Source organism: Aythya marila (genome assembly GCF_965140915.1).
Source record: "Aythya marila genome assembly, chromosome: 7".
Lineage (NCBI taxonomy): Eukaryota > Metazoa > Chordata > Aves > Anseriformes > Anatidae > Aythya > Aythya marila.
In genome coordinates this window covers 30,165,434-30,189,189 of record NC_139048.1, presented here as the reverse complement: position 1 = coordinate 30,189,189, position 23,756 = coordinate 30,165,434, and the positions used below count along the sequence as shown (strand labels likewise).

Genomic DNA, 23,756 nt, shown 5'->3' with positions numbered 1-23,756 from the left:
GATATTGGATCACTAAAGATAGAAAGAAAAGCACAAGGTGAAAAAATGCAGAAGGACTTAAAGATACCAAGGGACAAAGTAATTTATTCTCTTGAAATTCTGAAGAAACGCAGTGATGAATGTCAAGAAAAAAAATTCCTAATCTTGCACATGCAACAGTGGGCTGATTTGGCCATCTTTATCCCCTCTCCCATTTCAAAAACTACAGAGTACAACTAGAAAAAAGTACCAAGAGGTGTAACACTGCAGATCACAGGATTGATTTCTGTTGCAGGAATAAGACAACTCAGGAGATGAGAAAGCTCTAGAACTTGCATGGCATATATAAAGTGGCTAAGCAGAATCAAGGTGGACAAATCATTGAGAGCTACTAAATATATAGATAGCACCCACATGCAGGAAGTTCCTTAGTCCCAAAGCATTGGAGACTGGTGGATTACCATTAATATCCCAAGCATCTCCTTGACTCTTTTTCCTTGATGCCTAGTGTTGGGCACAGTCAGAGACAGGATACAGAGTTAGCACCATCTTTTGTCTGATCCAGTGAGGCCATTTGTATATCAGCACTTCCAATGTATCTGTATGTAAATGGATGGAAATAAATTGAGAAATTTAGCCCCTTCTTGCAATATATAAGCACTGAAAAAAAAAAAAAAAAAAAAAAAAAGAGTTGTGTTCCACAGTGCCTGGCACCTGATCTGGAAGTCTGTTTTTGTTCTACAAGGGGAGAGATGAGCTGTTCAATCTTACAACTTGTCTTGACTAGATAAAAGGAAGTTTTTATCAGAAAGTATTTAACATATGGTGGCTCACATGAGGAAAAAACATAGTTTTCTTTTATTCACTGATGCAAATCCTAAATTCACCACATGAGAACTCTGCCAAGTGCTTCGTCAACATTTCAATATTATCATGTACTAATTAGAGAAAAGAAAAGAAATCCAAACCAAACAAACCACCCCAAACACCACGTTTTTCTAATGCAGATTATTCTTTGGCTTGAAAAATGATGCAAGCTATCTCATTTTGTGAATATCAGGAAGATGGAAGGAACTCCTAAACTCCTCAACTCACGGAAGCTCAACATCTCATTTGACTTTTTTTTTTTTTCAATTGGGGAAATATTTCCTAATACAATTAATACAAGCTGTAGCTCTCCAGATCAGCAAGACTTGTAAAATATTTTTGCTGAGTCCAGAGGAAGCAGTAAGGATGTTAACCTGCCATTCAGCACATGTACTTCCAGTATATTTGTTACCTATGGGAAAGGTGTTTGGGGAGCTTAGGGGACATTGGAGTGTTGCACACAATTCCCAAGTACTCAACTCATTTTAGAGAGGGGCATAAGACATGCCAGGAGTTGAGCATGACTTGCATTAATTGCTGAGTGCTTCCCAAAACACACTTCCAAGCCAGAATCACATACTACAACACTGAAATGTCACCGGTTGCACATCATCTACTAGGTTCAGTGCCCCAAAACTGGAAAATTCAATTCAATAGAAGTAATGATGTGTGTATCTGCACACATGGGCAGGAGACCTAAAGAAGACCAAGTGGTTGTTGTTGAGAAATGCTGATGATAATTCAGGGGACAAAGAATCAAAAGCAGTGAGTTTCCTGGTAGCTTCTTAACACTCATATGGGCTCCCATCCATATTCAAGCCTTGACAACTTTTGAAAGGCACTTTCCCGTGCTTCCACTGGAGGGCAGAAATATCCCATGTTTCTACAGACAACCTTTCAGCTTATTGCCACAGACCCAAATGCTTAAAAAAACTCTAGCAAGGCCTTGTCTTCAGGAGACTTTCTTTTATACTTACAGACTTCAACTTGTCTTCTATTCTATGTTTATGAGCAGCTTTTTTTTTTTTTTTCAAAATGACGTTATTTCCAAAAAAAAACACCAACCAACAAACAAACAAACCAACAAACACGATAACTACAATATTCCCATTTTACGCTCTTGTCTCATGTAGCTCAGCAATATCACCCAGAGCCCCTCTGCTTGCATTATGTGCAACACTCCAATGTCCCCTAAGCTCCCCAAACACCTTTCCCATAGGTAACAAATATATTGGAAGTACACGTGCTGAATGGCAGGTTAACATCCTTACTGCTTCCTCTGGACTCAGCAAAAATATTTTACAAGTCTTGCTGATCTGGAGAGCTACAGCTTGTAGCATCTGTATCTAAATTAGTGAAAACTATAATCAAGAGCAGAATTAGCAGACACAGGAACAAATTTGATATGCTCTCTTCCACAAAGGAAAAAGGGACACATTAGTGTTACTGACAGGATTATGGATAAGGCTGATCTCCTTGATAGCGTTTATTTGGTTTCCAAAAAACATCTGAGAAGGTTCCCCAGGCAAAGGCAATTAAAGACACTAAGCTGCCAGGAGATACAAGGAAACGTCTTCTCATGGAGCAGTAGCTGCTTCAGAGCATGGAGGTCAGTCAGTCACCTGTGGTCCTTCAGGGCACTGCGTTGGAACCTGTGTCATTTGATGGATTTAAAATTGAACTGGATAAAGGTTCAATAGTGGAGTGATGTGGTTTTCTGTTGACATTAAGCTACCCAGAGTAGCAGAAAAAACAGGGTGAACCATGAATAGCTGCAGAAGGACCTTAGGATATTCAGTGACTTGCCAATAAAACGTCAGATGAAATGAAACAGAGATGAACTTATATACACAGAAAAAATAGCCCAAACTATACACGTGATAAGATGGGCTCCGAGATGACTGTCCAGTCCTATGAAAGCAATGGTTCAGTGGTCAGGGATGGTCAAAAAGACAAACTGAATGTCAGGGATTACTAGGAAAGGAGCACAGAACAGCATGTCTTTATGCAAACATACAGCACCTGGTACTTCCATGCCCTTCTGTTCCACCCTGGTACAGATACAGCAGCAAGATTTACTTAGCATATGCAAGCATCTAAATGCTTAATATCTGGGCATTAATATCTGAGCTGTATCTGGGTAATGCTGAGAATGGTCTGCTGTAAGGAACTTTTCTCCAAATTAAAGTTTCCAAGTTTTACAGACTAATTCTTTCACAATTGGAAATAGAAATGTCAACATTTTCTTGCTGTTTGCTACAATGACCCTATGTTAGCACATTAAACAAGAAGTAATTCTGCAGGTTAAACTTTTTCCACTCTTTCTCTGCTAATTACATTTCAATCTGTGGATGGAAGATGTGAGAGAGCAGGACGGTGCCAGCTCCATCTCTGCCTTGGCTTTTCTTTTTTGATTGCTGGTTAATTTGCTTAATCTTTCCATATCTGTTTCCTTATTTGTAAATGAAGGCCCACTGAAAGACTTATTTACGAAGAGATCATCTGTGGGATGTCTGGGATCAGATCAAAAGCCCATTTTGCACATTACGTACTCTGGAGAACAGGTGTAAGGATGCCCAGGGAGAATCACAGAATTGTAGGGGTTAAAAGGGACCTTGAAAGATCATCGGGTCCAGCCCCCCTGCCAAAGCAGGTTCCTTAGAGCAGACTGCCCAGGTGGGCATCCGGATGGGCCTTGAATATCTCCAAAGAAGGAGACTCCACAACCTCCCTGGGCAGCCTGGTCCAGTGCTCCGTTACCCTCACTGTGAAGAAGTTCTTGCGCATGTTGGTGCAGAACTTCCTGTGCTCGATTTTGTGGCCAAAACCCCTTGTCCTGTCCCACAAACCACCGAATAGAGGTTGGCCAAATCCCTCTGTCTCCCACACCTCAGGTATTTATACACATTGATGAGATCCCCTCTCAGTCTTTTCTCCAGTCTGAACAGACCCAGGTCTCTCAGCCTTTCCTCATAAGGAAGATGCTCCAGGCCCCGTATCATCTTTGTGGCCCTCCGCTGGACTCTTTCCAGGAGATCCCTGTCTTTCTTGTACCGGGGAGCCCAAAACTGGACATAGTACTCTAGGTGAGGCCCGACCAGGGCAGAGTAGAGGGGGAGGATCCCTTGATCTGCTGGCCACGCTCCTTTTAATGCATTGGCCCTCTAGGCCACCAGGGCACACTGCTGGCTCAACCTGTTGTCCACCAGGACCCTCAGGTCCTTCTCCTCAGAGCTCCTCTCCAGCAGGTCGTCCCCCAGCCTGTACTGATGCGTGTGGTTGTTCCTTCCCAGGTGCAGGACTCTGCACTTGCTCTTGGTAAACCTCATTTGGTTTCTTCCTGCCCATCTCTCCAGCCTGCCCAGGTCTCGCTGAATGGCAGCACAGCCTTCTGGCGTGTCAGCCACTCCTCCCAGCTTTGTGTCATCGGCGTACTTGCTGAGGGCATACACTATTCCCTCATCAAGGTCGTCGATGAAGATGTTGAACAAGACCGGACTCAGCACCGACCCCTGGGGAGCACCGCTAGTCACAGGTCTCCAGTCAGACTCTGTGCTGCTGATCACCACCCTCTGAGTTCAACCAGTCAGCTAGTTCTCAACCCACCTTACTGTCCACTCCTCTATCACACACTTTCTCAGCTTTGCTAGCAGGATGTTGTGGGAGACAGTATCAAAAGCCTTGCTAAAGTCAAGGTAGATGACATCCACTGCTCTCCCCCCATCTACCCAGCTGGTGATGCCATCATAAAAGGCAACAAGGTTGGTTGAGCACGACTTCCCCTTGGTGAATCCATGTTGACTGCTCCTCATAACCTTCTTCTCTTCCAATTGCTTGGAGATGGCATCCAGAAAAAGCTGTTCCAACACCTTTCCAGGGAAAGAGGTGAGGCTGACTGGCCTATAGTTTCCTGGATCCTCCTTCTTGCCCTTCTTGAAGACCAGAGTGACACTGGCTATCCTCCAGTCTTTAGAACACCTCCTCTGTTCTCCAGGACCTTTCAAAGATGATAGAGAGTGGTTCGGCAATCACCTCTGACAACTCCCTTAGCACATGTGGATGCATCCTGTCAGGGCCCATGGATTCGTGTGCTTTGATCCCACTCAGACGCTCCCGAATCATTCTCTCATCAAAGAGGCAGGAGCCCTCCATTTCCCAGACCCTTTCTTCTCCCTCCAGGGTCAAGGAGTCCCGGGGGGGGGGCGAGTCCTTGAAGCAAAGACTGAAGCAAAGAAAGCATTCAGTATCTCCATCTTCTTGGAGTCTCCCATTACCAGGGAGAAATACCCCCCTCATTCAGCAAGGGACCCACATTATCTCTAGTCTTCCTTTTCCTGTTTACATACTTAAAAAACCCTTCTTATTATCCTTTATGTCTTTTGTAAGCCTTATCTCTAGGTGGGCTTTAGCCTTCCTCGTTGCGTCCCTGCAGGCCCTGACAACCCTTCTATACTCCTCCCAAGAGGACAGGCCCTTTTTCCACATTTCATAGACCTTCCTCTTCCTTTTGATCTTGTAGATGAACTCCTTGCTCAGCCATGCAGGTTTCCTGCCCCCCTTCCCCAATTTCCTACTCTTAGGGATGCACTGATCCTGAGCTTGGAAGAAGTGCTGTTTAAATGTTGCCCAGCTCTCACAAGCAGGGCAAGCACATAGTGCTAGTTCCATGAATACTCTCACAGCCTCAGCTGAGGCTCCACAGTTTCACAGGAGCTACTGTAAATGTGTTACATGAAGAAATAGCAGAGTTTTGACAGCAAGATGATCCTTGTAGTCATCATCCTCATTATAAGCTCCATAACAAGGGCTTCAGGAGCAGGAAATATAGCTTAGCATTCCCTGGCCCCAGTAAGAAGAGGATTGTTCCACCATTTATATTTTTGTAATAAATCCAAGATTTTTCATTAAACTCTTAAGTATCTTTGTGGTACAGAGATGCTTCTTCCAACAGAAACCTAAGCAGTTGCAAAGGAATGATCCTCTTTATTCCATGATCTGATACAAAGCCTAGATCAAAGCAAGGATTTTTTGCATTGCAAACACTTCTCCAATATCACCCCCTTGTCACTCTATACACAAAATCTTTCCAAAGGTGCATTTGTTTCTTCTCTCAAAGAGAATCATGCACTTTTTTTTTAAAATGATTTTTTTTTCTCCCTCTTTCAGTATCTTTAATAATCAGCAAAGTTCTAACTGCTATTCACTAAGAAGATGGAGATGCCCAATAACACTTATTTTTTAATGTAGTAAAAATAATACTTAGCTAAAAGGTAAATACTGATTCCCGGGGAAGAATTATACAGCCAAACACTTGGTTTCTGATAAAGACCGTCTTCCTGCATTTCCACTCCACTAATGGCTATGCTGTCACTTGAAACTCCCCAAAGAGACTTAATGCCTTCTTCTTTTCCTAGAATTAGCAGTGGTGGTTTTGAATTAGCTTCCCTTGCCATGACACAGAATTGATAATGAATTAGAAAAGGGCTGAACTCAGCTACATGCCAAAGAAGTGTAATTGTGAGATTTTACTGTATGGCACTTCAGCGTCAAATGCCACGAACTCCTGATTAATAATGGGCAACCCAGGGAAAGTCAGAAGCCTTTCTAAGTGCTACAAGGGAATTAGGGATGTATGCATCCAGCAGGGGGACCAAAATAAGAGAAGCTTCTTAAATAGATAGCACTGTCTCATCTTACTTACTATGCCACAAAAATACATGTGGGTTTTCCTTTTATTTATTTATTTTTCTAGTAGAGTGGGTTTCAATCCTTTGTAGCCAAGACCTGCAAGCGCCCTCTTCACAACAGCTGTGGTATTTCCAGAGCTTCTGGGGCTTCAAACTGGCAAAACCACTCCTCTGGGTTCACAGAGAGAAGAACAAGCCTATTTAGCTAAAAAGTTGTGAAAAAAGGTTTTTATCCCCTTGTTTTCACCCTGACAGGAATCCACTGGTGCTAAGCAAGTGGCTGCAGGAGTGTTGCCCTGTGACAAGCAGCTACACTGAAATATGCTGCCCTCTGACTCTGCTGCATATTTTCCTTCCCTGCTATTTGTTTCGTGCTTAGCTGTTCTGATACTCTACCTTACTCCCATTTTTCTCTTGATTTCTCTACCCACAGTGCAGCAGGACCTTCTGTTTTTCCATTAATCTGCAGCGCTATGCAGCCTGCCTTCTCCAAAAGCAGCAAAATGTAAGCCAGGGATACTCCTTTCTGATAACAGACATTTAGGACCTAAAAATATTGCTTTTCTAACGTTAGGTCTATGCACCACTCATTTTTTTTTCAGTCTTGGAGGCAAAGGAAGTGGAGGTAGTCACACATTCTTGAACAGATATGATTCCCAAATTAATCATTCCCAAATTAATCATTCCTTTGTCCTGTTAGCATCATTCTTTATCAATGCTGATACCACTGGGCTACAGCAGCTTCAACTTGTCCTTTCTATGACATTTTTAATTTAATCCTTAGTTTTTAAAGCAGTTCTTTGCTACAGTTGAATTGAGGGGTATGAGATTTGTCAAAAATGCTTGCCTTCTTGGGGAGGCTACACAATTTGAAGTGGCTTCCTTCAGCTTGTTTTTGTCCGATCCTGATGTTTTGGATACTTCCTAGGAGCAGTAATTGACATAGGCATCTAGTTAGGACAACTCCAGATATGTTACATGGTGGGAACCAAAAAGGTTAAGGACCACACCAGAAGAGATGCAGCTCTCTCTGCCTGTGCCCAGGTTTGGGAATTAGCGAGGAATCCCTGGGCTCTGGTGACCCACACTCAGATGCGTGTAGGAGGCATTAGCAATGAACTGAAGGGATCACATTTCCCCTGTAAACCAAAAGGTTGAGTGTCCAATAGCTCAAATGACCATGTAGCATGCAGGAGATGACTGTGAATTCAAGGTCAGAGGTTTGAGACCATTGCAGAATTCCTCCTTCGGCTCTTCCTGCAGGGGCTGGAGCAGTGATCCTGTGGTTATTACGGGGGGCTGACCTCAAAGAGGCTGCCTGCCACTAGTCCTGCTCCCATTTCAGGAATTCTCACAAGGATGAGCCTAAATCTGATGCCTGGTTTCTCAAAGTCTTCTACACAGACAACCTCATTGCATGATTATCTGTTCTTTGCTGCTCACAAAGCTGAGTTATGACACTAGAAGTAGCACAGTGCTAGGTCAGGTTTACCAGTCTTGCCAGCTGAAAGTCTTCTACACATAGCAGTGGAGACCCTCCAAGATCCCCAGGAATATCGTATCCCATGGCAGATACCACCAAGATACCCTTCCCCAACTTCTTGAGCCCGAAAATCTCATCACAAGTCAAAAGACCCCTCTGGTCCTGTTAAGTTCACTTGTTGCCCTGGCAATTTTGAGAAGGGTCAACTTACATTCCAGAGCCAACCCTGTTTTTTAAATGAATGGACTACATCCTTAGGAAACCTTTATGAAGTGGTCAAAGCCATTTGAACCTGGAGAACCACTGGAGAAGTCCAAAGTCTTTCAGTGGAGGTGGAAGAGACCACCTTCTGGAGAGCACTGGGTTCTGCCATGAGTCTCAGTATTCTTCCACCACAGGGATGTGGAAGGACCAGAGACACAAGGCTGCTACATCATTGCTTACCTTGATGAATGTCTACAAAACATAAATCTCCGAAACTACCTCTGGAGCAGAAATAAAGGGAATCTTGTGCTATTTTATTTATTCTCTTCTGTTGGAACAAGTGAGAGACATTTAGATATTTCAGAGGGCGGAGCACCACAATAATGAGGACAAAAAAAAGTAAGAAAGGGATAATGAAGTTCTCTCATTGAAAAAAGAGAAAAGAAAAAAGAAAAAAAAAAAAGTTTGGAACTGCAAAAGAATTTCTTGCCCAACAGATAGCCTATATAAATTCAGGAGTAACACTGAGTGTAAAGAGATGACTGAAAAGAAAGATGAACTTCCTGGCATGGACAAAAAACTAGTTATAGATGCTGTGTTATGAGGTGAAATGCTTACCACTTCCCTTCTGAACACTACATAGAAAGATAATTTTGAAATCACTTTACTTCAAAAACAAAGCAAGCATGAAACTTAGGGAAAAACATTTCAAGGAGCTCCAAAAAAAGATGTTGAGATACCCCTGGAAGCTGTAACATGGGATGATGGAGATAATGCAATGATGTCAACTTCTAGTTGACATCAACAATGTAGTTCCTTTCTTTTAGTAGATCTTAAACTGTTTTAGTAGATCTTAAGTTGTTCTTCTGATCCTTAAACCAAGGGACATAGAAAAGCAAATTGTCCAGGGTTGTTCATGGTGCTGTTCAGCAGTGCTGAAAACTTCAAGGTTTTTAGCTACTCTATTGCTTCTGAACCAACAGAACCAAACAGTGGCAGCAAGGGAAGGCAAGCAAGTTCATCTAATACAACCTACCCTAAATCAGCAATACCAACCCAAACTGACTTCAAAGAAGGTAGCAGTGAGAAGAAAAGGTATCTATCAAGAGAAGGGTTATGTCAATGTGATTGCCACATCAGTCCACACAGAAATTCAGGTTCTGGAAAGAGCCTATAAGAGCAGATGATCTCAAACAGGCCTGCTCAACCTCAGAAATAAGCATTTGTAAAAAACCAATAGTATAGTGATGATAACACTAAGTATCCCAAAGGGTGTCCTGGCTTCAGCTGATTCTGTGAGGAATATCTCATTATCTGTTGATAGCCAGTTCTAGATATTCAGGAACACAGCTGTGAACATCCACCTCAATGCATACGAACATTAAACCAAACAAATGACATGTTTCAGGAAATGCTTATAAGTCTTAGCATTAGCCCTACCAAACCCACTGTTTCAAAGACCTTTTCTGTGGGTATATGTGTGTATAGTCTGTATATGTGCAAATTTTGGCAAATCCACTGTATTTTAAATCCAGACCAGTCAAAAGATGCAATTTTATTTATTTATTTTAAATCATAGCCTTATGCAATCTGTATTCAAAGTATTACATTCATATGCTTCCAAGTCAGTTTGAAACACAAGCATCTCCTAAAGAATTTATATACACACTGTGCTGCTGCAAGGAATGTCCTTCGGAGGTTTTCCTAATGATTTCCTACTAATTACTTCAGCTAATTATCTCAGCTAATCTATTACCTTGATTCACTGGCAGATTCCGAAGCAGTGGATGCTAAAGAATATCATGATATATGAACTACAGTGTATTTTCCTTTGCATACATTTCCTTTCCATACATTGTACTTTATGTCAGGTTTCCAACGCATGAGCTATAAATCATTATATCAAGTGGATAGTTTTTGTTTGTTTGTTTGTTTTTGTTTTGTTTTAGTTTTGTTTTAGAATTATTATTATTTTTTTTTAAACAGTGGAAGACTAAACTGAAATAGCCATAAAAGAAGGTAATAGAAATTGTTAGCTCCCCATCAGAAAATGTAAACCTAACTTTTAGGCACTGGACACTAAATTTTCAAACCATAAAAGCATAAAACCACCCAAACAAAATATTTCAGGAAGGAGAACCTTCTCTCTACTCTACTTCCATGAAGAAACTCAATTACCATCAACTTTCTTGCATTTAACTTGCCCCAATTTTCCTTTCCAAGTTTATTTGGTTCTCTGCTTGTTTGTGCTTGGTGTATAATGCTGGCAATTCTGCACAGAAAAGGAGCTATGGTTTTGAAGACCTCTCTTCATCTCTTTATTCTCTGTTGTTGCACCAGCTCAGGTTCCCATAGAAACTGAGAGTAAAGAGTGAAAGTATAAAATACAAATGAACAGGTCTAAGCTGGCACTGTTACGTTTTATTAGACATATAAATATGAAAAACAGGCACTGAGTACGAGTGCTGTTGCAACAGAAAAGCCAGATAATGCTCAGCATATCATATAAATAGAGGGAATATAAATTTTAAAGACTGGAGTCACTGAGTGCTGACTATTAACAGGCTGATAACTGCTTTCTGAAATCAAATCGTCTTCTAGAGCAGACCATCGTGGCCCTGAAGCGCATTCACAGCATTCACTTTGAGAACAAGCAAAATACCTTCTCCTCAATGGTGGGCTTGGTCCTGAGTTCTCTGGGTGCTCCAAATCATAACTGAGTTTCCTACATTTAAACTGGAGCTTTGAGTTGTGGGAACAGGGCAGCAAGCACTAATTTTATGCATGTTTATGACCTTGTAAGGTGGATTTTATCATTTTAAATTATTACCAGTGTATTGATTCAAGTTCCTGAAAAACTGCTTCTGATTGTGCATTGTGTTTTAATTATCTGATATATATTTGCTCCTTTTTTATACGAAACTCCAAGAGTCCTGCAAAAATTCATCCAGGATTTAAAAGCCAAAGCACTGATTTGGGCTTCTGCACAAGAGAAGATGCTAAAACCACTCCTGCTGGCCTTGCAGGGGCTGCAGACAGAGCACAGTGCAGGGATATGTTTCTGGGACATGGATGCTTCACAGGGTGTGCAGGAACAGGTTTTGCAGAACTGGCTCAAAAACGATGTGCAGCCAAAGGAAACTCCAATACATGCTGATCATTGGGTGATACTGATGGAACATGTAGCACAAAGCATAGACAAAAACCTCACTAACACCCAGCGGCGACCTCCTAGCTTGCAAATGCTCATGTAAGCTGAGCTGCAGCTGAGTCCTGCTCCTCCAGTCCTGATAGATACATGTGAGAGGCAGCTTAAGCAGGACACAGCTGCAGCCATCAGTCCGAGTCCAGCCAGTAAAGCCTCCTGCATGCTGCCATCCCGGCTGCATTTACACTTATAGAAAATATTAATGTCTTTGGCAATGATGTCTGGAGAACCAGTTCCAGCCCCTGGTCCCAAACCCATTGTAAAAATGGCTTTCTGAACACAGAACAGTCCAGATGCTTTCTTCATGGTTTTGAAGAAATGAATGTATTTTGAATGCATTCCTAGATTTTTATTTGAACAGAACTAGCTTCAAAAATCTAGATAATGGGGCTTACTAAAGATGCAGGACTTCAGGAAAATTAGCAATTTGGTTGTCCCTGTGAAATGCCAGTATGATATCAGGATTTTTCATGTCATAAACAAGATATTTGAAAGTGAGAGACAATATTATAAATCAGTTCAAGCTTTGAATAAATTTTAAAACTCAGTGATAAATCTGTAACTGAGTGTAAGTATTTTTCTAAATATGATTTCCAGCAAAAACATAAAAATTGCACCTGTATACAAGTATCCCATTAGCATTTCTCTCCTTCAACCAAATACCTCGGATAAATACCTCGGATAAAAGTTTACTTCAATGGCATAAATGCCCAGGTAACCAAGTTTCTTTCTGACTGACAGCCAAAGGAGGTCAGCATTCAGATTCCTCCAATGCTAAGCTTAGATTACAGGGGAACTTAAGTTATTTTTTTATTATAGCCTTCACTTACAGACTGGAAGGGCCTTTCATCTCAAAATGCCTCCATGGTAGCTGGAAGTTTCCCTCGAGGAACGTCTCTGCCTTGTTCCTGAGCACCCTCCTCTTGCTGTCTCCTAAAGGGCAATGCTCAGCCTGTGCTGAGCACCAGCTCTAGAAGTAATGATGCCTTCTTCTAGAAAAGTTCATCTTCTAAGCACTTCATATACTAAGAACTTGTGGGAAACTAAGAAAACTTAGCTCAGGTGGCTATAATTTTTTTTTCAATCCAAAATGTGACATCCAGCAATCATGAAGTTGAAAGGTGAGCTCACTATTTGTAGCTCCTGTTGGCTTCTTGAATGATATGGTCTCTGGCATACCTAGAGCTCGGCTTTCTTATGTTAGTTTCCTCAGTTAAATGGTGCAGGAGATGCTGCTGCTCAAACAAACATTTGAGATTTTTTTCTCCCACCCATGTTCAAAGCAATACTGCAAAATGCTTGAAGCCATTCAATGAGACTCGCTATAAAGGGCCCTTGCACTCAAGGGACACCCTTGTACATGCCCTCATCTGAAACCATCACCAACCTTCAACATTAGGAAAGTGAAGGTACAGGACTGCTTGCTTCCAACCTTTACACCTTCTATCCTGAAAAGTCTGAATATTTTCCCCATTTCCAGGAGCAATAGACAGTAGCTGTTCTGGACAACAAGGCAATGATAAAAACCTGCCAGCTTTAAAGGAAACCAGAACAAAACACATAGAGAAACTAGAGAAGATACTCATACTTTTGCTTCTGCATTTAAAAAGTTCACCTAAAGTAAGTTAAGTACGTTTTTGGTAACTAGAGTTTTATTTTAGCTGATTTGAAGAAAAGTATTTGATGATATTTAACTTTTTGTGAAGTGCTGAGCACAGTCCAGGACCACGGAAGGCTGTTCCTGGCACTCAGTCTTGGAGGATTTTACCCTCGCAAAGGCTGGAACAATAAAATACAAAAGTAATGCCTGTTTTTGTTTGTTTGTTTGCTTGTTTGTTTGTTGTTGTTGTTGTTTTTTAATGTCAGCTTCAATATTTAGCAAGGGTGTTTTTGAAACAGCAGTAATTTCATGCAGGACTTTCTTTCCTGAGATTTGAACTTCGGAGCTCTGGAGTTTTGAAACTCTTGTTTCAACTACCTTTTGCAAGCAGGAGGTAATGCCTTTACTAAGCACATGCTCAATGCTTAACAAACATTTTTATGTCCAAACCTGACCCAAATACAAAATGTAACAATTCAGTTTTTGCATACGTATTAAAATGGCTTATTTGTAAGCAGACAGGTTGATAATAGGATCATAAAACATCTCTGAAATTTTGAAAAGATAAACTCAAGACTTTCATTTCCCTAAGTGTATGCAATCAGAAAGCAAGCTAAGAAACTGGAGAAATTTAAAGAGATGGCTCATTTTTCAAAGCATTCAAGTATTTAGCTTTTCTGCAAAACCAGCATCTGTTGGGACTGACTGGCAATTTTCCTACATGTTAAAAGAGTAACAGCCAGTTACTGGCTTATTGCCAGCACATTTCTTACTACCAGCTCCTAAAAGAATTTTGAGTTATAAGAATACATTTTGCCATCAAAGATGAATGATATCCTTTTGGCACAGAAAGTCTCTAAGTGAAATAAGGAGTAGCTATCCATTAAAACTTCAAAGTGTGAGAAATACACCTTTATTAGAAAGCATCTTCTTACAGGATGAAGGATTAGGCAATGCACCAAGTGCAGCAAATCTCATGATTTGAGACTACGGTTGGTACAAGGAGCTGGAAGTGCACCTGCAGTTCTGATGGCTGTGGGTGAAGGTAAAGCACAGCCATTTGTAAGAGATAATCAACAACCTAGCAAATCTCCCTTGCTTGGGAGCAGAGCTGTGATTGCAATTCCACAAATGCTTTTTGAGCACAATTTGTCAAGATTGTATCAGACTAATCCTTTGTTTTGCTATCAACAAATTATGTTGTTTGATGTGTTCAGTAGAGCAACCTGAAATCACACCTGAAAATGAAATAACAAAGCCTATAAAATATTAAAAACAGAGTGTAAAAATGCTTGCGTGTGATAGTACATTGAGCAGGTAGAGATAGGAACGCTTAATTCCCATTACTGAAATGAATTTTAAATACAGCTGTGTTCTTGTAAGTTATATCAGAAATTTAATCACAACAGTCCTATTATAAACTTCCAGGTAGTTTTACATTCATGTCCAAAACAATGGGGAAGATCAGACTTTTATCGTCTCTCTCAGGGTTTACAGGGACTCAGCTTTCTCACATATTCTAAAACTTCATTTTATCTACATTTTTTATGTTTTACCTTGCTATACATATGACAAAGCTGTGGGATCATTTAAATCTTAAGAACAGTTTTTCCTTTTTTTTCTTTTATTTTCTTGAGGAGCTGATTTATTATAGACTTAGAGCTCAGCACTTCCCAAATCACTTAATGGAGTCAGGCACTGAGAAAATATAGCAAATGCAACACAGGGCAAATCAATATAAGTCGAGTGTGGCATAGTCAGGATAAGTAAGTGTACTGCCCAGCTATATGACTTGGGATGGCCAAAGTGCTGGAAGCAAGCAAATGGAAAGAAAACTAGAAAAAGCCATCAGCATTGCTGGAAGCGTCTTTTTTGTTTGTTTGTTTGTAAGTAAGCCTCCTTTACTTGGTGTTACAGATTAAGTTACTGTAGTAGCAGGTTGCCACCTTCCCCTTGCACCAAAAGGAGGGAGTGTGGAGTCGTGTGGGTCCCGCAGCTGTCTACCGGCAGCGATGAATACAGGGACTCATCTCGGCAGAATAAATTGCTCTTCCTCTACAAAGCCTCTTGGCCTGCCTTTGGTTGAAGTGCTTAGCATTTGGCTAAATTAAGGGACATCAAAATAAGAGAGTCTTGCAGTTGAGTTTTGGCAGCCCGCAACATAGGCACCACATTGCCAGTATTGCCACGGTCCAATATTGCTCATAATCATGAGATGATGAGATATGAGTAAAAATACTGAGTTTAATGTGGACTACATTTACACTGTAAGCTATCTCTGGAAATTAATTTGAACTTTCAGGAAAACCGATTATGTATACTTTGCAGGGGAAAGGAGAGTAAAAAGAAGAAAAAAGGTTTGTTTTGATGTCTCAGCTGCTGGTGGAGTGGAGGCGTCAGCAGTAACTTTGGAGTTAAGCCTGTACTGCTTTTTTCACTACAGGAGGATTAAATTTCTTCCATTTCATAGTTCAGCGATTGAATTTCATCTCTGAATTTGACACAATTACTGTTCAGGGGTCAATTGAATTTGCTATGCAGTTTTTGGGTAACACACTAACTTTCTCAGGGAAAACAATTCACATTCACTCATCTTTGAAATATAGACCTCCACCCTCTGCTCTTTCCCCTCTCCCTGCTTTTAAAATAACTGCATAAAGCAAATTTTCAAACCTTTATAGCCATTCCCTGCATATCTCTGCCTGAAAAGTTTCTCAGGTACACAGCATGAACTTCATCTGGCAACACCTTGATCTGCTCTGCCAAGGAAAGTCAGCAGAGGGGAGATGGTGCTCCTCCACCTCTCCCCTGGTGCTGCCCTCCCTGGAGCCCAAATCTCTTCCTCCTAGAGTTCCCCTGGGTGCCAGCACCAGCCTTGCCTTTCAGCTCTCACTGGCACTACATTTCCCTCTTTTCTCTCCTTTACCAACATTTGCCCCTAAAAGTGAGGTCAGACCAACTCTTGGTGGACCTCATAAGAGTTGGTCAGGCACAGCCAAGGACAACTGCTCTAGCAGGTGCTGGAAAAGCCACAAATAATCCCACAACTATTCCTAACAGTTCTGAAAATCAGTAGGTCTCTATGGAATAAGCATAAGTGAGTTTCATTTACAATATATTTGACTCTGTTGAAGCACGCTTGTTATTTACATCCCTCTAATGAAAGTGGAGCAGAAATAGCACGTCTGTCAGTGCTGTAATACAGCGCTATGTAGGTAATGTTGGGGACAGCTCACACTGGGCAAACATACTGGGCACCAGATGGACAGAAACTGTGCACAAAGGCTTTCATGTTACTGTTGCCCCTCCGTTCCTCTCAGATACCAAAGCTTACCAAAGTTTCTGCTTAAAGCTACCAAGACTGCACTATACAAATGGCAGTGTTAGGGTTAGGAACATATTCTGAACAGTTCCAGAATAAAGTGTTCAGACAAATGCCAGAAGAAAGGCTAATATTTCTAATACGCAGACCTCCTTTTCCATCAAGCGTTACCAGGTACAACTCAAGTTGCTGAGCACATAGATGCATTCACAGCACTATTTTTCTGTTTCCTCTGGAATGAGACTCATAATCTTCAGAAAGCTTTCTGCTGCATTTTTATTTAATCATCTCTCAGCTAGTATTGGGCTCTAATTTATAAAACAAATGCAGCAAAATATTATCATAGCAGCCTATTTCAAAAGCACTTTTTTCTGCTATCTGCCATCTGACACAGCCCATTATCATATCGAAAGGTCAAGTTAGCAAGAGAAAAGCGTATAGATTATTACCTAAATAAAAATGACCTGTTTTTAAAAGCTAATCTAATATATCCCTTGTGAGTGACACAGTGCATTACCCAGTGCATTTTCTCAAGACGAAAGCAGCCATTAAGTCTACCCAGCACAGATCTCTGCATGAGTAATGCAAGACTGCAAGTAAATGTCAACTCACCATCAAAAAAAATAAAGCAACAATTTAGCAGTCTCTACTATTTTTACTTAGGACTATCACCTTGGATGTTATCTTGATGTGCTCTTACCTTTTAAAATAATTTCTGAGAGCTTATTTTCTAAGTAAACACCTATTTGTTACAGCAATTGGGAATATCTGATAGCTAGACTTGGATACAAACTAACATTGGCTTCAGTATGAAATTACAAATTATTTAAGGACAAACTCTGTTATACACAAAATTCTCCATCAGAAAGAAAAAAGTCTCAGAGTCCAAATAATGCTATTTTAAGTCAGTTACATTCTTGGTGTTGTTTTTATTATTTTTTTTTCTTTTCCTTTTCTCAAAATAGCAAGAGTTATTTTAATAGTTTACACAGCCTAAAAGAAATGACTGTGAGCTCTGCTTTACATAGAATTAGTGATCTTTTTCTCCCATTTTGCATGCCCTAAAAGCTTCCCCCACTACCACTCTGGCACTGCAGATAGACAAGGAAAAAGCTAGTTTCCATATGGTCAGTAATTCAGAAAACAATTGACACAAAGGGAGACAGAGCCAATTATTATAGCCCTCATGCTGTCCAACTTTTGTTATGCTGTAAGCCAGAAAATATTTTCTCTTGAAGAAGAACAACTAATCTAATCATACAATAGCTCACTGACACCGGGGGTCAGTGAATTATTTCAGGAGAAGTTTTCAAAAGCTGTGGCCCAACAGAAAGTTGGGTCTTAATTAAATCATTCTCTTTAATTGGTGTCTCCCGATTTGGAACTTCTAACTGAAATTTCACTTTTGGCAGGGGTTAAAAAACCTTCTTGGCTTATCTTTCTAAAAAAAAGAGAAGATAAAGAAATAAAAAAAAATCCTGTCCTAACACACAGTGTTGTTTATCACTTACAAAACCCACAGACTGGCTCTACTGTCAGTAATACCCTGTACCAAGGAGCTTGCAGACCAGCATCTGCATGCACAGCTTTCCCATCTTACCAGAACAGGAAGCTGCAAGCAGGGTTCTGCCATGGCACTATTTTTGGAGCTGGGTACCATTAGGGCCAACTCCAGCCTCACTATGGGCATGCAGAGGTTGGCCACAACTTGTATCCTGGAACCCATAGACCCCCAAAGGGCCAATGCCTACACTACAGGAGCACCAGCATGTGTGACCAGATCTCTGCCACCACCTTCAGACAAGCACTGTGATGGCAAAAGCAATGAAGAACAACAGTCTTTATGCCCAAGGTGCGTTAAAATGTATTTTGCCCCAGATGAAGAGCATGCAACTGTTAGTGCAACTGAAGCTTACTGTTCCCTCTAACATCAAGAATATGAGAAGTGGGCTCCTTTAAGGTGAGTCCAAAGGAACCAGACTGGAAGTACTCCAAAGGAAAATGCCACTGAAATGCATACAGTTTATACAGCAGGCCCTTGCCACCAACATTTTTTTCTCTACAAATCCACTCCTATTAATCTGTACTATTTACTAATACAGACCTAGCACAGTAAGCACCCAGCTCCCAGAGACAATTTCAACTCTAAGAACAGCTCCCAAAGAAAACCTCATAAAGCAAAAGAAAAGGCTGCATAGGAAGGAGACACATAGAGAGCCAGCAGTGGCCCTCCAAGAAATACCATTGAGGAGGAACACAGGATACTTGAAAATACTTTCGCCTTTTAACATGTTGGCAAGAGAGAAATGAGACAGACCAGGGGATACGAGTCCAGTACAGTACTTGGACACAGCACGGGGAAAACCCTGAACAGCAGAGGGCACCTGGACTCCAGCTACTAGGCACTGCGAGACACCAGGAGCAGGCTGCCCTCCAGCCAGGAACACAAGCACCTGCTGAGCCAAGAAGTTTTCCTAAACTGGCATTGTAGAAAATACTAGTGCGAAAATGTATTGCTATACATATTGCCATTTTGGCAGCTGCAAGTGCAAGGAAATGAGACAGGGCATCACCCTGCTTTGTTTGCTCAAACTGTAAAACTATCTGTGTCCTTCTCATTAGAATAAAGACAATTTTACTTTTCAGGCCAGGATAAAACGGGAATAATATCTAGAAAGTATGAATACAAAATTGGAAAAATATTGAAAACAACCCTCTGCATCGAAACTAAGTCAATAAAGTGTTAGGATGCCTTGTTATGAATATATGTAGTGAAAGACGAGGGGTAAAATGACAAAACGGATGACCCCAGCCAGTAGAATAAAAGGTTTGGATGGAGCTCCTTATTAAAAAACAGAACAAGTTAAAATGAAGGGTGTTTGGGGTCAGAGCTGCTAAGAAAGGAAACAGAATTGTATACCTACACAAAGGTCCCTGCCTCCTCAAGTCCCATGAAAAGGAGACAATTTTGGCTGTGAGTATCAAGATGTATACCTCCAGGGCTGCAACACAACTAGAATGAAAGAAAGCAAAAAGTGCAATCAAAATAGCCCATGTCTGCAGAGAGCCTGGAGCAATATCATGGAAGGCACCAGTGTCTGGACTTCAATAGGGTATTCATTTCAAGCCCCGCTGCCACAGGAGATAAACATCAGCAGATAATTCTGGATGTGACAGGAGAAAAGGAGCGCGGGGAGACCCTGGTCATCAGAGCGGATACGCTCTGCTTGGCAGGGTGAAGCCAGGATGCTGCTAGCTTTCCCAGTGTGGTGGTGAGGGACACCTTGTTGCTGCCATCTCTGTGCCATGGGCTAGGGCGCTGCCTTCCTACAGTCTTATCACAGAAAGGTGGGAGCAAGCTAGTGGGGACCTTATCTGATGACCTTGTTAGTGGTTGAAGAAGCGTGCAGTGATAAACCTCAAGAGTTTTTTGGATAGGGAAGACCAGCAGAAGGGATGGGATTTCTGTGCCTGGAGCGAGTAGTGTTTGTTGAACCCTCACCTCACTTGGCACCAATAACTGCAGTAGAAACCACCTGCTTCCCCTTGGATTTATGAGAGTTGCAATAGTGGCTCTATCTGGAATGAATCTACACTTAGATGGGTCTTATTTAGGTGTCTTCGTCATGCCCCAAACACCAACACCACAGGCAGAGTGTGCTGGACCCAAGCCTGACGCTGGGACACGAGTGCTGCTCTTTTGAAAGTCCTGCTTTCTCATAACATGAACCAAGTTAAAAGTTTGCTTCTTTCCTTCACCTTCACGCTGGCAGGAATGTAACTAACATTCATTAGCTGATGAATTTATTAACGTACCTGAATACACCCGAGGAGTAGAATATTAATTATGTAGTTTCACTGATGATTTCTGACCTAATCGAGAGACTGAGCACAAAGAATGCACTTAAGGAGTAATGCCACTTCCAAGCTTGCAATAAACAGGAAAACATCTCTCCAAAATATAAAAGCAGGAAGATATTACTTGTAAACAAGTAAATCAAATCTAGTGTTGGAGTAAGCTTATGTTATAAAGATGATCTCTGTAATTGTGAGGATAAAAAATGGGTTCTTCCATTTAGATGAAGACTGGAATTTTTATACTCACCAGAATTTAAGAAAACTCACAAAATGGTATCAAAAATAACTCAACTCGAGTACATTAGCAACTGAATTCCACTGCCTTCAGCAGCTCAGGTGCAGACTGGCTTTCCTAGACAGGAAGGTCGAAACCCTTGAAGAAAACAACTGTCTCCAAGGTCTGCTTGGCAGGAACTGCTGGGCACCTTCCCACTGGAGCACTGGGACAGCCTCATATGGGGCATCCTGGCTGCCTGTGCTGGCCAAGAGCCAGGCATTCAGGACACAATCCAAAGGTGTCCACGCAGAACAAGGAGACACCTACAGCTGTCATTGACACTATGCGGATGCCTAAAAGCAGGGGTTGAGAACAGAGAAAAGCCTTAAATCCCCACTATGACCCCTTGTTTATTGATGCAGGGAGCCCCTCTGCTCAGCTGAAGTATTTTTTAACGGTGCTATGCATTTTCTTTTCCTTCAAGAACCTAGCAGATACTTTAAATTGTGCCCATGGGCAAGAAGTGGTACCTCCATCGTCCACAGCAGTTTGATTGCTAGAACATTTTCCCACGTCCTAGGAGCAACTTAGCCATATCTCAGGTCTTAACTGGGAAAACACCAGGTTGCCAAGAGATAAACTCAACAAAATCTTGTTCAGTCCTTTCAGAGCTGGAAGATTTTTGGATGCATGGAAAGATTTTCTGCCCTGCAACTTCTGCCTAACCATCTCTCAGATGCACTGGGACAAAAAAAAAAAAAAAAAAAAAAAAGTAGTGCCACCAATTTTGTACTATTTCTGCAATGAACACCTGCCTATGGCCCAAGTCCTGCTTTAGGAACATGAACCCTCTAATGCATGTGGCCTAAAACTGTGCTTCTGCTGAGCCTCTAAATCAATAGGAATTTAATAATCATCTTGATACGGATAGGTGTTTAAGAAAATACGTATTTGCTGCCATTCTGTAGCATATTTTGTAGACATTTTTCATATTTGTTAATCAACAGGAATAAATAAAATATTACTGTTTGCATTTCAGCCCTGAATGTGTTTATTACTCCAAGGAAAAGCAGGCTTTGACACACTGTAATGCAGTCTTAGAATGACGTCCTCTGCATTTACTTGCATGACCATGCCTGATGAATGTCTGACCCCTGCATGGATCATCTTGGTCCACCTGACACATGGTGAGATAAGGGCACACAGAAAATTCCTCTTCATCCAACGGCCTTTTGTCACCTGCCATGCAAACTCTGAAAATGAGATGCTAGCTATAAAGATGCAAAAGTAGGACTTTCTTTTATGTGATTTGAGTACCTGAATGCACTTTATGTCCTGAGCTCTTCCATTTTGCAAACTTCTCTTCGGAAAAGATAAGTCCTTGAAGGACAATTAGCTGAAGCTAATTAACACAGCTTGAAAAGTAATCCAGGTTAAAATTTCTGCCAAGTAGACTCTTCTCCCAGAGGAGTTTTATCTTGCAAGATATAGAAACAATAACTCTTGAGTGATAAAATTTTCTGAAGCAGCTTACAATACATCTCGCTTCACTCTCGAAGTAACTTTGTCATTTGTTTCCTATTCTTGTTCATCTCTTTGCAGGAATGCTCTTGCTTTCCAAGCAAACGTGAATATGGCATTCAACTAATAAATGCCATATATTTTGAAAGCATATTCCTTTTAAAATGTTTCTCAAGACAGACAGCACTGATCCCTTCCACTTTTTCAAAGACAAAATGTCAATATGTGAAGGTCAATAATGTCATTGTCACCTACAGTCTCAAGTCACCGGATTCAAGCACTGGCTTCTAAGATGGCAGGAAAAGCTGCTTTCAAAAGTTGCTATCATCAGTTCTTCCTTTTGGGAGACAATTCTTCTATCACCAGCACTCCTTTGTTTTGCCCTTCCATTTGGATGAAATAGCATTGGAAAAGAACAAGCATCAAGAAGATAAAAGTTCAAAAATGCTAAGGTCAACACAGGCCCACTGGTTACCAAAAATTAAGACTTTACTCAAAATAGGTCCAAAATCAGTCCTCCTGAAAACATGTTGTAAAGTGCACAACAGATCCTGAAAGCCTTCCCCTAAAAGTCACTAAGCCATACTGAAAAACTCTACAATACAATCTGCATACCCAAACATTGCCTGCGATAATAAATTGCTATGTGATATTCTCTATTAATAATACAGCTTAAAATTGTAAATGTGAGAAGACAAATGATGAAATGGGAAATGACAAGTTCTATCTGAAAATTTTGTTTGGTGCTAATGGATTCTGGTATAACCTTAATATAAGTTCCTGTGATAAAAACATCATCTTAATACTAAAAAAAAATAAAATAAAAAAATCCACAGTTTCATTACCAATGTTTTCTTCCTTTTTGGTCAGATGGAAATCAAAATATTCCATATAGTAGCACTAACAATAAAATCTAAAAATATAAAATCACATGCCTGGGATACTTGGGACCAACTATCTGAAGCTGCTGAGGTTACTTTTTCACCGCTTTGTAAAATGCTTTGTATAAGCTGTTGCTGGCATTAAAATGTCATGTTTTTAGCTGGTACTAATAGATAATTTATATAATAATGGACACTATATTTATCTGTAATACCCAATAGCTATTTATTGACTATTATAACATACTGTCCCATTTGACTTTGTATTCTGTGTTCTAATTACCTAGTTTCTGGGAAGGTAAAAAAGGCTGATAACTTCCTGTCTTAATTAAGGGAAGAATTTTAGGGAACTTGAGCACTGGAAAAAAAAAAAGTACATGGTTAATTAGGGGCAGGGAAATATTACTCAAAACAAAAATGCAACTCTAGGGTGCCTTCTAGTACCTTAAGACAAATTAAAACATAATTAAAAATGTATTTCAAGTATCACTCAAAGACGGTAATAAAAGAAAAAAAAATAAATCTTAATTTGCACATACTTTGCAATATTAGTAAATTTCTTGGGATGCATATTCATTTTTTGAAACAAACATTTTTAATTGAATAACTATTTAGGTTGTCTCATTTTCTCTCCAGTGAAGTGCCAAATACCCTTATTACACACTATTTTAAGCCTCTCTGGTTTGAAGAGAAGTTTCTATGTGTAACTTAAGAGCAAGCTTAAATTTATAGTTCTGCAGACCACTGATTAACAGGCACACTTTCTGAGTGTTTGACTTGGAGTAAACACCCAACCCCTTTGTTAATGTGGTTAAAAAAAAAAGAAAAAAAAAAAAGAAGAATAAAAAAAAATTAAGTGATTTTTATACAGCAACTTCATTTTTTTTTTAGACTACCTTTGCTTTGGAATAATATTGGTTTATATTCAC

At 40.6% G+C, this 23,756-nt stretch overlaps 1 protein-coding gene across 5 annotated transcripts in view; it reads right to left on the bottom strand.

Moving 5' to 3' along the window:
- PRKG1 (protein kinase cGMP-dependent 1) overlaps window positions 1-23,756 on the bottom strand; it is a 467,251-nt gene that overhangs the window by 52,721 nt on the left and 390,774 nt on the right. The gene's annotated exons all lie outside the window — the stretch shown is intronic.